Raw genomic sequence first — 12,405 nt, forward strand, 5'->3', positions numbered from 1 at the left:
AATGTGGCCATCCAGATTGCTTTCTTTTCCAAGTGTTATTTACTCAGTTCTTTTAACCCATCTAGCCTGTATCTAATTGAATTTACTAAGTGCAGCTTTTGAAGATTCACAGATTTTGTCTCACCATTTCAAACCCACCCATATAAGTCAGACTTAACAACATCCACATGTGGCAAGTCATACCTTATCTTCCATTTGTAAAATGCTGTCATGCAACCCCCAGAGTTTTTCTTTGTTTTGGTATAAATCTCTTCATGTGCATCATCCATGATTGGCTATATTCATCCCTCCCCTTCAGACTTGAGCTGTTTTTAGAGCAGGCCTGTGCCACAACAGGGGAAAACTGTAGCCTCAGGAAGGCGGTAAGGAGGGAGTCGCAATGAAAGAAAGATGATGAGAGATTATAAGGCGGTGGTCGAGGAAAGAGAAGGAAATACATGTGACAACTTGTTGACTTTCAGAAGATGGTGAGGGCTGAGCTGGCTAAATCAGATTCCCTCATAAAGTCTCCAGTGCGATGTGTTGAAGGGGTCAGGAATGGTCTCAACTGACCTCTCTTGTTCTTCTCAAGCTGCCCCTCATGTCAGCATCACTGACCATTACACAGCTCAGAGCATACAATAATAATTACTCTTGAACTTGTAACTTGTGTCCATTTGTCCATTTGATATGAAACAAGTACAGTGTGATTAGTAAAAAATGGGTTTATTAACCCCTGATACGATACCTAACAAATTAAATTTTAGGCTATCATGATCTCTGGCTCCTTTTCCGGTAACTGGCTCTTATTTTCTCTTGACACTTCCTATTTCACCCTATTCTTACTCCAGGCCTCTTTACTTCATCACACCAAATATCTTCACCTGTTCAAATTGAATACACCTGTGTATGCCCTGTTATAAGCAGCTCCATCCCTGAGAGGAGCTACCAGATTGTTCTGACTGCATGCTTGACACTCCAGACAGCATAATCTATGGTGTCTTTGTGAGTTCTGAACCAGGTCTTTGGATTTTTGTATCTAGTTTTCCCCCCTGCCTTGTTCCTCTACGACTGTGTGTGATTTGTTTTTGAATCTTGATGACGACACTACCTCGTAATTAACTGTGAGACGTGTAGATTCTTCTGTCCCTCTGGATTGCTGGAGTCACTCTGTCTCTGTACTAAGATTCATGTCTGTGGATGAAGAAGTGTGTTCTTACCTCAGTGATTCTGTATTTTTGCACCGTGTCTTGTCTCTGAAGCAGGAGCATCTCCCCATGCACCCAAGTGATGCCGGAGCCAGTTACTGTATGTACCCAAGTCACTATCAGCACCCATCCCTCTCCATCTCCTCGTCTTCAGTTGAGAGTTATGCACTTTGCAGATCCGATGCCAACCTGTCCTCATCTTCACTGCCTATCGTGTCTCTAATAAAGACTCTTACTCATTAGCTCTTATACTGGCCATTTAATTGGGTTCATTTACAGTTTTGTTGTGTATTTTCCATGCTGCTCTGACATTAGGCCAAGATTTACCCCAACATCCCATCTACATTTAATGCTGTTGGACACCACCAGTTTGAAAGACATGTTCAGGATCTGGATATGAGGGATGAGTGAGACAAACGGTTAATTAACAAGTAAATCAAATCTATAAGTTTGTTTGTCCATGTGTGAATGAACAATAAGTCGGTGATTAATCATAGCACTCATATTTCATTTTTTTTTTTAGATAATAGCTAAGGCAAAGAACCAAAAACAAAGTAATCTGGTTGTTGCCCTACTTTTGTTTAAAAGAAAATCCTTTGTCTAGATTTTGTAGTAACTGCCCATGTTACACCGTTAAGAAAAGACTATTTTAGTATTGTACTGTATTTCATTGCATGGTTTGCCCAAAATGTCTAATCTGTAGGTGTGTGTATATGTGGTATACTAAAGATTTGAACGCTAGGTTTGCTAGAGCTGAAGCTATTTTAACATTATTATTGTCATTTTTATTTATATTGCCTTAAATTTGTTACTTCACTGTCTTGTGGAGAAATGTTACTGTAGTAAGTGTTGCTATGGTATTACTGATATTTACAGTAACAGCTAATAACAGTGGGTTATCACTGTCTTTTTGACTTGTATTGTGTACATGCTTAGCATCTGGCAAGCAGCTTTAGTTAATTTGCTTTTATCCCCTCATTATTGTTGGAGTTTCCCCAGGTGTTTTATGAGCAGGGGGCAGCTTTTTTCAAGGATGAAACCTAAATGATGACATGAAAATACAGTGACTGAAAAAATTCAGTGTGTTTTTTTTCCGGTTGTCGATACAAGAAATCTTTGTACTGAACAAATTCCAGCAAGCTTTAGTACACCTGCCCATTCTATACTGTGTGTACAAAAATCCACGGCACATGTATTTGTATAGTTTTTCTTGTTCGTTAAACCTTTTGTTTTAATAGGACTAATCATAAAGAAAACATATCTGGACAGCTACAGTTTCTGCTGAGAGTAATTAGATTTCCTTGGTGAACTCTATACTCCTGAGAAGGCTGGACATGCAGGATTGCAGTTGGAATTCTAGAACTCGTGAAATTGACTCAGCAATCTGTGCATGAAAAATCAGCACTCTGTAAAGTGAAATATACGTACTGTGACTTTTACCCATGTTGTGCTTTTCATGGATTTACTGTGACATCTTTATTGTCCTAAAAATTACATCTCACACAAGTGAAATCCATGTTTTTGGTAGTAAATGTACTGCCCTAATATGCTCCTTTATTGTAACTCTAATGTGTTCCATTTCAAAGTGGACTACAGTAAAACCTAAATCTAATCACTGTTTATCAGGCCTTCTTATCTATAATGCTGTACAGTATGTGGTAATGCTTATCCATTAATTAATTACATACAGTATATATCCATTATAGTTAAAATGCAACAATTTTGAATTTTTCTGTGACATGTTGTTTCCAACAACCTTTGATTTGAAATATTAAATCAAAATTTTACCAGAGGGCTTGTGCTGTTCCATCTGGTTCTGCTGCCAAACCATCCCTGCCTCCTTTAGTCCTGCATCTTTTTAAGATTTGTAACATCTTAAAAAGCATCTGGGCATTTTGCCTTTTCTTCTTAAAAATATTGACCCCTAATTGTAGTAAAGTGATGTCTATATAATTTCCATTTAACCCCTGGGCTGCTTTAAGTGGTTACCTTTTTCCCAATTTATGCTTGTTGGTACAACCTCAGCTTTTATAGTCTGACCACATTTAAGGTCCAGGCCTCGGCTGTACAGATTTGCCTTGGCTGAAGGAATTTGTATGTCCACAAAATGTTGGTTGGATCTTTGCTCAAAGAATTTTTTTACTTCTCTAGCTTTTCAGTTGAAGGAAAATGTTTAATGTTTTGGTAAATGTGCTTATTTGCTTGATTAGCTAAGATACCTGTTTTCAGTCTTTATGCTAAGCTAATTTCAGTGGCTGCAGAATGTGTGGGCATGTGACACCAATCTCCCCAACTAATCCTCTGCAAGAAAGCTAATGAGCTTTTCCCAAAATGTTTTACTATTCCTTTTAATACTTGTATTATTAGGCAAAAATGTTAATGAACAAGGATACATATCTAGTAAGAAAAATCTAAAACCCATTCCCAGTTTTCAAGTCATCTGGTCAAACCTAGATTACATTTAGTTTTCCAAGTATTTTCAATTTACTTAAAATGTTTTTAGCCAGTTTGCCTATATACTCTAATTAGGTTTATTCCAGGAATTAGAAGGCCAGAGGTTGATGGACTGAGTGATGAACTGGATGGAGGATAATGACAACCCTGCCTTACCACCCCCACTTCACTCTCTCCAGCAGTGACCAAGGGCTCTTTATCGACTGGCTTCTTCTTCCTGTTTGTGGTACTAAGAAACTGAAATTAGATCTGCATCAGCGAGGATTTGAAATAAATTGGGCAGCGGATCAGTCCTAACTCAATTTTCTTTTGGTTTCTGAGCAGGGAAGAGGAAGATAGTTCTCCATGATGCAGCAAAGAGGAACAACACCAGATTGACACAGTCAGGGATGAGGTGAATGTGAGTCTGTTGAGTGCTGACTGACCTGCAATTAATTCATTTTTCAAATTACAGGATATACACTTTATTATAAGCCTGCACAGCACTTGTGCATACAAAAATTCAGAAAGCATTTGGTGTTATTGAAGGTTATATACAGTATGTAGTCCTACTGCTGTTATGGATTGTTTGGTTCTTGCTATGCAAGGCCTCATCATTGACTGTATGCTATCCCCCCACTGTAGCTCGATCAGGTTGACCCAAATGACTGTGGTACTCAGATGGGTAATTTACCACTCCCATTACAACTCCCAGGGGAGGGAGGTTTGCTCCTTAGCTTCTTTGTATAGATAGAAGTCGGGGTGTGGCTCTCACTCTTTTCACTGTCCCACTTTGATCTGACTCCAATTCCTGACAGCTGATACCATAGCTGAACCTGACACTTGGCGCTGTCTCTGTAGAAATTGGGAATGGGAAGAGGAGAATGGGATTGAGAAGAGCGGGGCTGAATGCCAGAGAATCTGTTGTTTTGTGTGCCAGACAGACGTTGTGATCCTCTTGGTTAAACTCAGCACAAGAGGTCAAGGCCACATACTGAAATGCCCAGGAGGTAAACAAGTATCTCATGATGTTTTCATCACTTTTATTTGTTCACAGGGAGGACAAATAAAATATACCCTGGACAAGATCAGTATCTGTATAACCAAAGGATTCCATTCTGTGTGGTGTGCAAATACTGTGGTTGATGCACAGGCACAGTCTTGCCTGACTTTACTAATTGGGGCAAGTTTGAAAAGCAAGAAAAGCAGAATAACATGCATTAGTCCCTGGAGATTTTTCAAAATCAGAATCTGAATCAATATAGAAATTCACTATATATGTGGGATGGGACTGACCAAGTGGGTGTGACCCTTCCCTGACATTGGTGGTGATCATAGAAATGAAAAGATGCCTTTGAGATTATTAATCAAATACATAAATCAGAAAATAATACCTAGTAGATGTACAGGCATAAGGGTTTTTTGGCCCATTTATTTTTTCTTCTTATTTAAAGAAGGCCATATAAGGTCTGTAGTCTTATTGTAGATGAATGATAAACACTGTGAAGTAACATACACGTCTGAACACTTCTCTGTCAAAGCAGCTGACGATGGCATTAAATCTATATATGTATCTATCTATCTATACATACACTGTGTGCACAATTATTCGGCAAGTGAGTATTTTGACCATATCATCATTTTATCCATAATTTCCAACTCCAAGCAGTATAAACTTGAACGCTTATTGGACTTAATGCATATCAGGTGATGTGTTTTAGTGTAACGAGGGAGGGTGTGGCCTAAGGAGATCAACACCCTATATCAAGGTGTGCATAATTATTAGGCAGAATGTTCTCCTCTGGAAAAATGGGCCAAAAAGGAGATTTAACTGACTGTGAAAAGTCAAAAATTGTAAAAAGTCTTTCACAGGGATGCAGCACTCTTGAAATATCTAAGATATTAGGCCGTGATCACAGAACCATCAAACATTTTATAGCAAATAGTCACCAGGGTCGCCAGAAACGTGTTGAGAAGAAAAGACGCAAATTAACCACCAGAGATTTGAGAAGAATCAAATATGAAGCTACCAGGAACCCATTATCCTCCAGTGCTGCCATATTCCACAACTGCAACCTACCTGGAGTGTCAAGAAGTACAAGGTGTTCAGTTCTCAGAGACATGGCCAAGGTAAGAAAGGCTGAAACCCGACCACCTCTGAACAAGACACATAAGTTGAAACGTCAAGAATGGGCCAAGAAATATCTGAAGACAGATTTTTCAAAGGTTTTGTGGACTGATGAGATGAAAGTGACTCTTGACGGACCAGATGGATGGGCCCGTGGTTGGATCAGTAACGAACACAGAGCTCCACTTCGACTCAGACGCCAGCAAGGTGGAGGTGGGGTACTGGTATGGGCTGGTATTATTAAAGATGAGCTAGTTGGACCTTTTCGGGTTGAAAATGGACTCAAAATCAACTCTCAGACTGACATGGCCCCCTTCTTCACCTGACTTAAACCCTATTGAGAACCTTTGGGCCCTTCTTAAGCAGGAAATTTACAGTGAAGGTAAACAGTACACCTCTCTGAACAGTCTCTGGGAGGCTGTGGTTGCGGCTGCACAAAAAGTTGATTCTGACCAGATCAAAAAACTGACTGACTCTGTGAATGGAAGGCTTGTGACTGTTATCGAAAAGAAGGGTGGCTATATTGGTCACTGAGGTTTTCTGTTTGGAATTTCAGAACTGTTTATTTGTAAATTATGAGTTTGTTTATTATTCTCACTTTAACAGGTGAAAATAAATAAGTGAGATGGGAAAATCTTTGTTTTTTATTTAGTTGCATGATAATTCTGCACACTAATAATGGTGTACATGTAGATATTCTCTTAAGAAAGCCAAAACTTCACTTTTACTACTTAAATGTTCAAGTTTGAGGGTTTGTTAACATTTTGGATTGACCAAGAGCACTGTAGTTGTGCAATAACAAAATTAATCCTCAAAAGTACAACTTGCCTAATAATTGTGCACACAGTGTATACTGTATATACATTATAGATGTTCTGTTTACATCTCAAGCCTAGCACACATTACAACATGGTGTTCTGACCATAAAATGAGAATTAAAAACAAGAAAAAATGAAACAGCTGATTGATACTGTATACTAGCTTCATGATGCACACTTCTTGCCATTTGGTGGCGATAATGCATCAATTTGTTGTTTGCCAACTGGCAGTAAACTTAAGGCAAAGAAGATGATTGGAATGGTAATTTGATGGTGATTTTTTTTTTTTTTCTTCCTGGCAGTGTGTTTGTTGGACTAATGCTTGGGTGGATTTTGTCTATTGGAATTAAGTAATAAAAGTGATATTCAGCAATGACCACTTGGATACACATCTTGGCCACAACTCCAGAGAAAGGTAGGGAGCAACTGTTCTGTTTTGTGTGTGCTATAGGTTACTGCTGCAAAATGAAAAACACCTGTTGCAGTGATAAGTGGCACCCTAAAATGCATTACATATCAGAAATTGTGAATCTTGGAGTTCTCCAATGGTGAATACACCATTGGAGAACTCCAGGCAATAGCCTGTTGTAGTTGTGTTTAGATGAATTGCGCTATAGACGACAATAGAGTGGATGATTGTGTGCTGTGCCAACGCTGGCTCAGTGTTTGTTAATAGTATCCAGGTCCTGTTCTAGGACCACTGTTTCTGATTGACTTTGGTATTGGACAACACACAGTACACAGCGTAACATGGCCTTAAGTTTTCCCACAACTCAAGTCCACAATATTGGTTGTTATCTCTGTGAACCAAACAAATACAGGGGATCTCAGAAAAATTTTTACCAATATTTTCCCAACTTTGTACCTGATCTTGTTTCTACAGTACAGTTTTGACAACTGTAGTTTACCTGAAAGGACATTTCAGAATGACTCGGAAGACTGTGTGCTGAGCCCTCTGCATGTGCTACAGGTGGCTCCCCCAGCATAAGCTGCAAAGCTCTTTTATTGGCTGAGTGCTATAGAACCATCAGAAATCTGAGCCTTCCTGAATTAGACTGAGAGAAAAGCCTTTTAAGCAGTGCCTACACAAAGATCCCTTGGGATACATGGGGGCGTTCAAAGCCAGTTTCATGTATTTTTGTGTGATGAATCAGTTCTTTCAGTCATTTACCCAACAAGTCGTGTGATTCACAAGATCCCCAGTACAATTTACATACATCACAAACAGACAAGCTGCAACACATTCTGCCTCAGGTCAGACTGAATCTGACAGTGACTGATTGGGTCCCTCTCTGTCATGACAGACCATGAACATACCTGAACAATACAGTGGAAAGAACCTAGATACTGTATGTACTGTGCATTTGTCGGATTCTTATGAAGGTGAAGGAGCGCTATATAGTTTTTGCATCATCTGCATATACATGGCAGCCCTGGAGGGTCTTTTTTTGTTTCAGTCACTCAGTGGTTTTCTTTATTCACAGGATGCCACTGTAAAACTACTGGTGTCAGTGTCTTCAACTGTGTAAAAGACACATGGATGATGTACCAAATTCCATAAGCTCTTTCTCTTTTATTGGATGTCCAGATAGATGTGGGAAAGGTCCATATTATACCAGAGAGCTGTATTATCTTTGGGGTAAAATAATGTACCACCGTGTCCTTTTCCACATCTATAGTGCATGATTACATCAGTCCTTTATTTCGAGGCCGTATCAATGTGACATCATGACCATCATTCTATACCAGCATTCACCACAGAGATGGCTGGCTGGGACTGAAACTCAAGACTGTGTATTATATGAGATGCAGAATATCGTTGCTTGTCCTTGACTATTCTGAAGTCTATTCAAATTTCATGAGGCAGAATGTGAGGACAGAGCTCCAGTTTCCTGCTCGCTCTGTACAGAAAACACAGTCCAAATAAGTCCCACTAGTGACACATGCCTCGGAGAGATTGTATTGTCAGTTTAGGAAGACTGGATCACTAAGAGGACAGCTACTGTTGCTCCATCTTTTGCTTTCTGTTCTCACATGGTGTATATGGAGTTTGTATACTGATAACAGGGGCAAATGTACCACCTGAAATACTTGATGTTGGACAGAGGTACAGAAACAGGCTTCTTGTTTCTAGGCAGCAACCATCAGTTTTGCTGAAGTGACAACTGATGCTGTCAGATTGTACTGGGTAGATAATTAAGCTAACAAAAGGATTAAGAGTTGGCCAAAATAGGTTGTCTTCTTAATGTTTCCACCCTATTCATTTCAAAACAAACTCAGTAAGAGTAGACTGAAATATACGTTCACGATGTCAGGTGAAAAGGCTGCCTTTTGGCTTCTTGAATCCTATTTTCAAGTATTTATTTTACTTTGATTTAGAGCAAAGGTCTTTATGGTTGTCTTTGATCAACAGAAAGCAATCTCAGCAAACAAGGCAAAGCTGCTCAAGTTAGCCAATATAGCCAATAAAGTCTCATTCAGGATTAGCTCCCACATATTAGGAAAATGACATATAGTCGATGTACTATCATTAATAGGGCTTTTTTTGATGGCAGAACTCGTAACCACACAACCACACATTTATGTTAGGTACAGCTCATTTAATGCAAAACTTCCTTTGCTACTAACTGAAATCAATAATGTTACAGCCAGAGCAAGCAAGGGTGTAGCAGCATTTGTAAGAGGAAAGTTGTGTTATTTATACGTTTGAAAAGTTGCATGCATAGTCTCTTTTTGACATTTATGCATTATTGTCAGAGTTACCTTTTCCAGAACTGACTGGTACCTTCAGCACCTCAGACCCAAATATTTTTATGCAGTTGACACATTTTGATACTGTTTTCACTTTTTGTTCAGAGCTTCTGGATTTGAATCCTTTCTACAGTACTTATAGTACTGCACAGTATTGTGATCATATGTTACAGTAAAACTGATCCTTCAGTTAATAAGCAGTATGATTTTATTTGGCCACATTCACTCAAACATAAACAGCATTAGAGTATATAGGATTTCTTGTTAAGTAATTTCATGGTGTCAAAGCCAGTCATCTTTGACATGCCTTTGAAACAAACATACAGCTGGTTCAGAGTAGCAGTGTCACTTGAGCAGTGTGTTTGTACCTCTAGGTGCAGCTCAGGCGTCAGAGGTATCATGGTTGTCTTAGTACAACATTTGCTGTGCTGTAGACCTGTTTTCTGTTATGACACGAGGGCTCTGTTGGTTCAGTGACTCACATGTTAGGACAGGCTGACAATAGAACCAAAGGAAGGAAGTATCTACAAAATATGTGATGAGACAAGTCAACATTTTGAACAATGCGTGCTGAAAATGACTGATGGTTGTTGTTATAGTCAAACAGATTTCCTTTTCAAATCAGTTTCCTAGTTAAATATTCTTTTATGGCACAGGTGTGGCACCTGGTAAGCAGACAGGCGACATTAATAGAAACAGGAAGTCTGTGTGGCTTTGAATAAAATGCAATTAAACCAGTAATGTTTAAACTGAACCAACCCATGACAAACACATAAACCCTTTCCTGTTCACCACAAAGCCACTGGGCAGAAAATCTCACTGATTGAGTTTCTGGAAGACGCTATGTGAATTTTGCCAGTGTTCCTTATTTTGTCACTTCCTGCTAAACACATTAAAGCTTGAAAATGGAATAATTGTGGGCAATAAAAGCCAAAGCACATTCCTATCTTAAAACTTTAATCACTTGCTTTGAGGCCGCAGACATTTTATAACCTGTTTTTGCTTCAGAGGAATGCCTTTGCTGTTAAGTCAACTGGATCGATCAAAAGGATAACAGAATTTAAACATACTTTTGGTTTAATTGAACTTTTTTACTAGTTTTTATTTAGTTTGAGTCCACAGTATGGCCATTTTTTCCTCATATCTTATATGACAGCGTAGTAAATGAAGGAACTGAAAGGAGACTGATAAGGTGCAATACAGAAAACAGGAATAAAGCACAGAAAAAAGAGAAGGGTTTTCCAGGGAGACATAAGAGAGAGGAGCAGCAGATGCTGCACCATCTTTAAAGAGTAGAGTGGAGGTAAGAAAGGACAGGAGAAGGAATTATATAATAGACTGATGTGGAAGGAGGTGAAAAATGGCTCAGTTATAGGCCTAATAGGATTTCCCCTGGCCCCAGAGGGAGAGAGAATGGATCCTCCCTCCCTCCCACTTTGCCTCTCCATCCTCTCATCCTTTCATTTGCCCAGACCAGAGATATAATTTCATCACTCTTCACTTAATTGTGTGTGTTGCTGGCAGAGCCTGACTATCTCTTCCAACAAACAGAGGCAGGTGGGAGAGGAGGAAGAAGAGCAGAATAATAGAACAGAGTGGGAAACCACACCACTTCATTTTTATAGATGGACAGCTTGTAAAAGCAATGGGTTAGGTGGTCCCCTCTGAGTAACCAACTGTAAACACAGCAGAACTCTAGGATCGCACACAGTGAGAACATAGTGAATATACAGTATACAAATTACAGTCCCTATAAGTATTTTTTTTGTTTTAGTAAACATAAAGTACAGTTAACTGCAGCCATGAGACCAATAAGATAATGTAAACATGATAATCGCCGTCTTTGTTTAAATATGAATGTGGTCACAAAAATGACTTGAAGGTTTATAAATGTATGTTCAAGTCAGAGTTTGCAACATTTATTGTTTCAGATTTACAGTCTGACATTTTATAAATGTTAGACATGTTACCAGTGAGTGATAAGACAATAATCAAAATATACTAATTTGGCTAGATCTTAATTTTTTTTCTAAATAACATTTAGAATTAGATTCACACAAAAATTATGGTTTTATTTTAAACCAAGGTGATACACGTGCTTGTTTGACCAGAATAGAAACTGCATAACTGGTGGAAGGCATTTTGAACAATTTGAAACCTTGTTTAAGGTTCTTGTGGTACTCTAACGGTTTAGTGCTGTATGCCCATAATGTTGTGTGATTTGCAAGTGACCGCTTAAAATACAAAAGTCAAACTCAAAGAAGCCGAGACGCCGTGACTTTTAGTCCATAATACAGGTCGAGCTGAATCATACACTTCCCATAATACAACCCCTTGACTTCATGAGCTTTCTGTCAAAATAAATCTTTGTCTCAGAAGAAAAATAGTTCCTTCTGAATTTATTTGCAGTATTAGGAAGATTGAATTTCTAACCCAGCCAGCGTATCATCTCATGTACCATTTATAGAACATGATACAAGCGTTCTCTAATCTTCATGCCTATTTGCATCTGGAAGAAAAGAAGCCTGCTCCACCTCTATTACCTTGTCAGATGCTGACCTATGAACTGAGAAGAGATCAGTCACATCTTCCCTGTTGTCCCACCCAGGAACACCAGTTTGCTACTTTCGATGGCCTGGCCTTGTGTGTGATCTCCAGTTACAGTCCACTGTGACCAAAGAGAACATGTGTGCCTACGTCTGGAATGACCTGCAGACTTCCTACAGACAGTTGTTCATCTTCATGAGTGCCAAATGAGACCCTTGGAGTGATGTCCATTGCTCATTTGTAAAGATGGATGAAGACCCCTCTGACTTTTCACCTCATCTTATTGATTGCCTAACCAAACAACACTGTGCTAACCTGTATTGTGTGTAGCACAAAAGGCATGGAGGCTAAAAGACTGGGCTTTTCTTGCAGTACTGGAATTTGTTTCAGCTGCAAAATAATTTTACAAAATCTATAAAATTGTTCATTAAAGTTTTATAGGCCATTAGGTGGCACTGTAAATTGCTGTATTGATATTCTGAAAAATATATTATTCATTGTGTGCATGTTCCAGGTGCAGCATATAGTGTAGTTCTTTATT

Source organism: Monopterus albus, unplaced genomic scaffold (assembly GCF_001952655.1).
Source record: "Monopterus albus unplaced genomic scaffold, M_albus_1.0 scaffold69.1, whole genome shotgun sequence".
Taxonomy (NCBI): Eukaryota; Metazoa; Chordata; class Actinopteri; order Synbranchiformes; family Synbranchidae; genus Monopterus; species Monopterus albus.